The sequence below is a fragment of the Eretmochelys imbricata genome, chromosome 3, assembly GCF_965152235.1.
Source record: "Eretmochelys imbricata isolate rEreImb1 chromosome 3, rEreImb1.hap1, whole genome shotgun sequence".
Lineage (NCBI taxonomy): Eukaryota > Metazoa > Chordata > Testudines > Cheloniidae > Eretmochelys > Eretmochelys imbricata.
Genome location: NC_135574.1, coordinates 89,953,588 through 89,962,962, shown reverse-complemented (window position 1 = coordinate 89,962,962; position 9,375 = coordinate 89,953,588).

The following is a 9,375-nucleotide window of genomic DNA, read 5'->3' as shown; positions in this document are numbered from 1 at the left end:
TGTTGAGGCAACCTTCCAAGTGCAAGGTGAAGTACAGTATATTGGCAGGAATAATTTGAGCTGCTCATTCACATTGTTAGGTTCTAAATTAAACTTAACCATCCAGGAAAAAAGACATAGATGTGTATCTGGACAGCTCCATGAAAACAACAGGTTAATGTGCATCAGTGGTCAAAATGCAAACAAACTGTTTATAACCTCATTCTTTATTCATTGAGTGATGGCAGTTACTCAACAGTTAAAGTTGCAGCAAAATTTTCATTAGAGTTGGGCAGGAAATGTTTGTACTCTCTGGATATCTACAAAAACTTAAGTACAACTTATAAAGTTGTCTTTGAAACTTCATAGTTGGAGGTGGGGCTAATTGCATGGTTCTTAAGTGTTTGGGAGATTTTTTTGGTTTCCAGAAGCTAGAATGGAATGGCTCTAGTTCAGAGTGGAGAAATATAGATTTTTCATGAAAGAGGCCATATAGAAATCTAACTTTTGTTAGACTATGCTTTAGAAAATGGGACCAGACTCCAGTCTCATGTATACTAATTTTAAACCAATGTAATTCTGTTGACTTACATCAGTGTAACTAAGAGCAAAATCAAGACAATAGAGACAAGATTTTTCAAAAACAGCTCAGGGCCAGATTTTCAAGTGCTCAGTACTTACAATTGGAGCCAGGTCTTCAAAGGTACTCAGCAGCTCCTATTGTGACCTATAGCCAGATCTTCAAAACAGCATGCTGAGTGCTTCTGAAAATCTGCCTGCTACTTAATGTGCCTAAAAAGGAGCTGGGCTTTTTTGAAAATCTGACCTAGCTGTGGGTGCTTAGTGCTTGAAAATGTGTTTGAGGGCATATGATAGAGAGAGGGATTGTTAGGGTTCAGTGCATGTGAATTTTGCAAAGTAGCACTTGCAAATGCAAGGACTCTTCTTTCTCCCAGAGAACATAAACTCTGCATGTTTTAGCTGAGCAACAGGAGAAACCCTTCTCTGCAACACTCCAATGTTTATATTTGGTGATGTCATCCTGGATGACATTACCTTTGGCATGTAATGAAGTGACGATATGTTACTGTGGCTGAAGAGCTAAATATATGTGAGAAAAGGCATGCTATTTAAAGTGTTCCTACAAGAGGTGGTGGCAGTATTCTATTTATAACAGAGACATATAGGATGGATTTTACTGTACTAAATGTAAGCATTTGAACTGAAAGATTCATGAGGCCAGGGACACCGTTCTAAAAAGACAGTAACAGAGTGGCAGAGCTGTCAGGATGAATGAGGAGACTCTAAAATCTATACAGAACATTAGAAAAATAATAGCTTTTATTCTATATTAGCAACAGAAGATAGGATCCTTGGTTTGATTGTCTTTTACCTCCACTACTAGTAGCCAGTGTTAAAACAGGCCAAGATCTCACAATATGCAACGTGTGAATGGTCTCTACTGCACCCATGCAGAGCCCAAGTGACATCAAGTGGTCTCTGAGGGATGCATGCATGTTTCAGATTGCAGGATTGGTGTCTGTATTGGTGGTTTCTAGTAAGAGCTACACAATCAAGGTACACTCTCATTTTTCTATAATTTATTTATCAGCAGCCAATAGTCCTGTTTTCCTCCAAAGTGCTTATATCAGCTCATGTCTTGTCATACCTTTGTTTTGTGAACATGTACAGTAACTTCTGTATAATCAGATATTAATAGAAGGTATAGCTTGTCTGAGCAAAATAGGGTCCTTTTCCCTGACTAGGAGTGAGGGGACCTATGTTTTATTCCTGGTTTTTGCCACAAACTTCCTGCATGATGCTCTTTGAGCCATGTAACCTTTGTGTGGTATAATGGTATCAACATGCCAACAGTGTTGTGAGGCTTCCTTCATTAATGATGGAGAGTGCCACAAATGCCTTTAAATTCAGTAAATAAACCTCAAGCCATTGGTTCTGACTGTAGAACACATCTGGAATTAGCATGTGCATACCGTATTCATATGTGCACATCTGGAATATGTGCACACCACATTCATCTTCTGGCCCTGAGGTGATATGTGTAAATGACATGTTAAAGTAGCATTTATCTGCAGTAGTAAAAACAAGTGAGTGATAATTGTTCAGAGTTATATTTTGTACTTCATATCAGCGCAGCCTTGATTGAGTACATGGTATAAATGGAATATAAAAGCTGTGTGCAACCTACTCTGGCTTCCCTATCTGTATGTGGGGAAAAATATCACCACAAATGAATATAAAACTAAAGGAACATTTATTGTTAGCAAACATATTGCCAGGAAGGCATTTAGACCTATATCCTCCAAGTTATTTAGGCCCCTACCTCCCATTTGAAATCAAGGGGAGCTAGATGCGTAAATACATTTGAGGATCTTGGCCTTAGTCAGAACATTTCCTGGATTTAGTTTTTTTCAGATAAGTATATATATAATAATATAGCACTTTGCCCTTATACTTGTGTCTTTCATCCAATGATCACAGGCGTTTTCGTAGCCTCCAGTGCTAAAGGTAGATAAAGATAGTAAATAAGATCAAGGCATCCTTCATCTGCCCTTGTGCATGATTTCAAAGAGATTTCTCTCCGACATGATTTTGAGGTCTCAGGTCCTCCTCCAACATTTTATTTGATTTATAGAAAAAGCACAAATAACAAGGGCATGTCCTGAGTGTTATCAACTCATGAAACCTCACTCTCCATCTGATTGATGTCTCTGCCTCCTAGCCCACTGATGGTTGATATGCAGGGTGGTGGTCAAAACCATGTCATGCTTGGGAATGAGTCAGCTCTGAGGCACTCAGCTACTGTTCTTCATTCACCCCATCCCACAGCAGCAAGGAGTTCAGCTGCTGTCATCTTAGATCTCTGCCAGAGGTCCCTGCATTTTTAACTCAGATCCTCTGCTGCCCAGTATTTACCAACCCACAGCTTGAGTTATACCCATAGTGTGTCTCTCACTAGTGAACTCTTTTGGCTGGACTGGGGGCCAAGTAAATCTACCTGGAAGGGAGTAAGATCCTTGATGAGTACCTCAGTCCAGCATATGAGAAATTTGGTCTGATCCCCTCACCTTCTCTGCCCTGTGCCCCTTATCCAGAAGATGCTGTTTGAGGTTATTCTGGTTACTGAGGTAACTCTAAACTTGTCTAAAATCTCCCCAATTTCTATCACTTACCTTCAATCATGCAGATGTCACTCGCGTCTATGAATGACAATTTAGCATATGCTAGTAGACCCCTGTTGGCATTGCCATGCATACCTGAGTGGGTGGGAAATCAGCTATAGAAATTTGGGGAAATTCCAGACTCTGTGAATGCTGAGGCCCTGCTTCAGCTCTGGCCGAGCACATAAATCCCTTTTATCAGCCCTGACTTGAGGAGTGCTAGACTGGCTAAGGTGGAGCCTAGTACCATGCCAACAAGCAGAGGGAGTGGCAGAGGGAACACTATCAGTCAGGGGTATAGCAGATTTTAAATTGATTTAAAGACCGGGATTAGAATACACGTTTCAGATGATGCCATTCTGAGTGAACACTGACTTTTTAATGTTGGATTGCCTGTCCCTGTAATACTGAGAATGGGGGAAGGAAGACACAACATTTTCCCTCCTGACAGACATGATTTACACATGAAAGAGTGGAGTCAAAGAAGGATATGTCCTGTGTGTAGTCCCCTTCCCCTAGACACGTCTCTAGGTGGAGTTCTTTTTTACCTTAAATCAGCAGCTTTAAGGTTTCCTTTGGGTCCTTCACAATGCAGTGGGTTGGTATTAATATCACCATTTTACTGATGGGGAAACCGAGGCAAAAGGAGATTAAGGACAGCATTTTCAAAAGAGCTCAGCATCTGGAATTGAGGTCAGATTTTCAAAAGAAATTGGTACTTCAGGTGCTGAAGAAGGGAAGCTGAAGACGTTTGAAAATCTGGCCCAATTGTGGGTACTAAACAATTGCAAATCTGGCCCTCAGTGCTCTTGAAAACCTGGTGGCAAATGCGTTGCCCAATGTCACACAGAAAGTTTGTGTCAGAGCTGGGCATATAATCCAGGTCTTTTGGCTTCCAGTTCTGTGTGTGATCCACAAAATGAGCCTTTTTCTCTAGCCGAGAGAAGACTGCCATATTCAACAGTAACTGACAGGAGGCATTTGGACAGAGCAGAGCTACCCAAATTACAATTGGGCTAGGATACTGGGTTAAGACACTTATTCTTACAAAATATGCCCCGGGATAGTCAATGATTATAGGGGATCAGGGCTAAAGCTGATCAGAATATTTTTGATGAAATGAAATGTAATAGAAGCCAAAATATATTTGTTTGTTTATTTATTGACGCACATTCTGTGACTCTCTGTAACCTGGTGGTTGAGGCGTGACCTGGGATAGAACAACCCTGCTTTGAATCAGGCAAAGCAGGGACTTGCACATGGGTCTATGACAACCATTGCAGTGCTCCAGCCACCAGGCTATACACATGCACCACCTACTTCCAGGATTCAAACACAATTACATTTTCACAAAAACATTTGAGAACATTCCAAGGTTGAACAAAAAACAATGTTGCAATCTTGAAAGTTGCTGCAAAACTGGAATTGTTGGCCTCTGGTCAGCGCTAGCCACGACCTCGATTTTATACATCACCTTCAAAGCAGCGCCAAGCAGAGTGACTGCTAACACTGTGCTATCGTGTTGGTCCGTACTGATTTAGGGCCAAATTCTTCCCACTCTTCACCAAACCAGGTTGGTGGACAGCCCTGGTGCATGGGGAACACATAAGGAGTTGCCTCACTCTGCACATCCTGTACAGTCAGAATTACGGTTAGAGCAGGTCAAAAATTGGGAACATTTTTTGGTGAAAAATTTGTTCCTTGTTTTTGCTGAAAAATGTTGATATCTGAAATATTTTGATCAGCTCTGATTGCACTCCCCATGCTTGGGGGATCCACAGTGACTGCTCCCTCTAGGCACACATGACTATAAATTAGGGAGTGGGGTGGCAGGGCACAGCCCTGCCCCTCCACAAGATCCTGCTGAGGGAGGGTCAGAGCACTGGCCAAATGAATGGTGTATTCTGCACATGAGCAAGCTCATGCAGCAAATCTGCCTTCCTGAAGCACAAATCCTTCCTGGAGCTGCCCTTTCGTTGGTTCTTGGTCCCCAATGTCAGGCTGTGTCTAATGGCACAATTGAACCCTAATATTGTTAAGGCAAGGTCCCATTTTTAGTACAGAATCATTTGGCACCTTTATTTGGTCAGCTCGCAGTCTTCTAAATCTTAGACTGACGGTTTTGTGAGGAGACCAAGCAACATCATTGAACGTAACTGAAAAGTGGAAATGTGCTTTCTTTCTTTCTTTCTTTCTTTCTTTCTTTCTTTCTTTCTTTCTTTCTTTCTTTCTTTCTTTCTTTCTTTCTTTCTTTCTTTCTGGAACTGACTATTACAGGGGCTAATTGCATGATTTAACATTCGAAAACTTCACATTCCTCCTATGACTTGGAGAGTAAAAGGGCCTATTATCATTTTCAGGCCAGATGTTTTAGTTTATTGAGCCCGTTTGATCCCTGCACCTGTCTAAGACCAGCAGTTGCTGGATTAGTGTAAAGGGCTGAATTAAAAAATCTGGACAACTGTTACTGAACCAGCGCATGGTGTGAAAATGAGCAGGCTTTTGGTATAAAGGGTTTACTGTTTGTGACATAAGGCAGTACACATCATTTATAGTGCAAAATGAGCATGCAGCATTACCTCTGTAAGGCCATGTGCTGGAATATACATTACCAAGTGACAATTACAGGCACTTCCAATGAGTGGAGGAAAAGGTGGGGGGCATAAGGGAAGGTAGGGACACATTACACCATCCATCTGTGGGACAGCCGTACAGCTACAAGGAATTATATATTATTTCTGGTGGATTATGATGATTATAAAAGGAAGAATTTGGTCCCCATCTCCACAGAGAATTTTGCTGTGCATAGTCAAGGAAGCAATGGCTTTTCACGTACCAATTTCCTGAACAGTGGCTCTTCCCCCTGTCCTGCTGATTATGGAATATATGAAGTATTTTGTCCCTACAGTGCAATACAGTTGTTAAGCCCTTTTTCTCAACCGCAGGCCTGATTCTTAGCAGGGGAGAACTAGCCTAACCAGTGAATGAACTTTCTCTTTCTTCCTTCCTATTTTTCTTTTCACTCTTCCAGCTATGATGTATTGTGTCACATGACTCACTGAATTCCAATAAATTTAATTTCTTGATCAATATATTCCATCTTTACCGCTTTAAAAACAAAAGAAACAAATTACACAGGGACATTGATTAGCTGCTCCTTGTAATTAGACGTTTATGGGGTAAATTTTCCAAGGTCTGTGACCTAAGCCCTTCTTTGAGGCTATAATCTGTACCTTTAAAATTTGCACGTGCAAAAATTAGTAGCAGCAATAAGTATGTGAGCCTTTAACTTCCTGACTTGTGTCCACTAACAGGTCCAGGCAAAAGTAGTGAGATTTGTACTTGCAGTTCAATTGCAGATGCAGGCACAAATCTTTGTGGTTGCTGTCATTATTTACTGAAGTATATAGCACAACTTAGAGGCCCCAACTGAAGTCAGAGCCCCATTGTGCTTGGGCAGTGAAATGCTGTGAAAGATAGCTTCTGCCCTGAAGAGCTAATTAGCTAATAGACAAGACAGACAAATGATTGGAGAAGTTCTATTATCTCCATTTTACAGATGGGGGAACTGAGGGACAGAAAGATTAAGTGACTTGCCCAAGGTCATACTGGAAGTCTATGGAAAAGCCAGGAATTGAAGCCAAATCTCCTGAGGTCCAGTCCACGGACTTAACCACAAAGTCATTTGCACCTTCAAAAAACAAACAAACAAAAAACCTTTTTACAGTAAAATTTTCTAAAGGTTTCTGAGTTCTGTACAAATCCTGCATTTGTGCATGCAAACAGAAATGAGCATGTACCTATCCGATTGTGCAAGCAAATCCTGTGTGGGTCGATGCAAATTCAAGCTTGACACCCATACATATCAGAGGTCCTTTAAATGCCAAAATGGAAGTTTAGGCCAGGTAGCAGCTGGCTCCTCCATGGGTTTGTGTAGGAGTGGGAGGATACAAGGAGTCAGTGCAGGGACAGGCTGCAGTCAGAGTCCCTGTACTCTCCTTCAGGCATGCATAGGATTGCTACTTGCCACCACCTCTGTGGGTGATACTCCAAAGGAGCACTGGAGCCACTGCACAGGTAAAGTCTTGAGGAGATTATCTGGATCTGGAATACCCTTTGCATATTTCTAAATTTTGCAAATCATTAAGTACATAAACACAATACGAGAACAAGGATAATGCATCCCAAAATGTACTATGTGAATTTAGTTTGTCAACTGCCATTTAATTTCACCATTTTATATAGTGAATATAGTATAGCTTATAAAAATAACGAAGTCTTAGTAACATTAGATTCCCCTCCTCCCCCAAAAATCTGCTGTTAAATCTTCGCTGGGAGGTGAGGAGACTGGCAATTTTCCATGCAAATTACATAGGGTGCAGTTTAGCAAAATATGAGTTAGTGAGGTTTTTTGTGTGTGCACATGCACGCATGCACAGACAAATTAGAGCTACTCAGAAAATGGAAAAAGAAATGTGAAAACTTCTGTGAAAACTGTTTTGGTTTTGAAGCATTTTCTATTTTTTTTTCTATTTTCCTGCCAGATAATTTGTATGTACAATGTGTATGTATGTAGACATGTCTTTATATATATTTACTCATACATGTGTAGAGAATTTTTCATTCTCATTGTCTCCGTTCTCTCCTTCCATGGCTATGGAAAATATCTTTTTCCTTAGCAATGACACTTTTATACCATGTTATTTTTTCATTTTGAAAATTAAACCTTTTTAAAATGCTCACACAAAACTTCATTTCATTGATCATGCAAGCCAAGACAGAAGAACCAACTATAGTAAACTGTATTAAAAGGAATCCTTATGCACTAAATTAATCCTTGATGTAACTACATTAAAGCCAGTGAGTCGTAATTACTGATAAAAAGGACATAAATAGAAGTGCAAGCACTCAATTATGGAAATACTTATAAGTACAAGTATGTGGTGGAAATATTATTTATGTATTTAAAAGTGCAAGTATAAGCGCATATACTTTCAGCTCCCTTATTCTTTGCCATTGTCTGGTCAATATATGGACAATTACCTAAATAATGTAAGCACATACTGAAAGGGAAAGAAAAAGAGGAACAAGTACATTTTATTCTTATACACAAATAAGCATGGAATAACAATTAAAACTCTTATAAATGTAAATAAATGTAAATGTATAAATTTCATTTCCATTATATATTTATATGTGTATGCATGCATATATACAAATTACTATATTATGGAATCAAGGAAGTGTAGGACTGGAATGGACCTTAAGAGGTCATCTAATTCAGTGCTCTGCACTCAAGGCAGGACAAAATATTATCTAGACCATCCCTGACAGGTGTTTGTCTAACCTGCTCTTAAAAATCTCCAATGATGGAGATTCCACAACCTTCCCAGGCAATTTATTTCAGGGCTTAACTACCCTGACAGTTAGGAAGTTTTTCCTAATGTCCAGCCTAAACCTCCCTTGCTGCAATTTAAGCCCATTGCTTCTTGTCTTATCCGACGAGGTTAATGAGAACAATTTTTCTCCTTCCTCCTTGTAACAACCTTTTATGTACTTGAAAACTATTGTTTCCTCTCAGTCTTCTCTTCTCCAGACTAAACAAACCCGATTTTTTTTAATCTTTCCCCATAGGTCATGTTTTTTAGACATTTAATAATTTTTGTTGCTCTTCTCTGGACTTTCTCCAATTTGTCCATATCTTTCTTAAAATGTGGCATACAGAACTGGACACAATACTCTAGTTGAGGCCTAATCAGCATGGAGTAGAGCAGAAAAATTACTTCTCATGTCTTGCTTACAACACTCCTGCTAATACATCCCAGAATGATGTTTGCTTTTTTTGCAACAGTATTACAATGTTCACTTATATTTAGCTTGTGATCTGCTATGACCCCCAGATCCCTTTCTGCAGTACTACTTCCGAGGCAGGGAAGATTCCAGATTCTGGAAAAGGGCAAATACTTCCTAGAATACTCAAGTAGCTGACATTTTGTGTGTGCGCAACTGCTCGTTCCTTCCTAAGTGTAGTACTTTGCATTTGTCCTTAATGAATTTCATCCTATTTACTTCAGACCATTTCTCCAGTTTGTCTAGATCATTTTAAATTTTAATCCCATCTCCCAAAGCACTTGCAACCCCTCCCAGCTTGGTATCATCCACAAACTTTATAAGTGTATTCTCTGCCACTACCTAAATCCTTGATAAAGATATT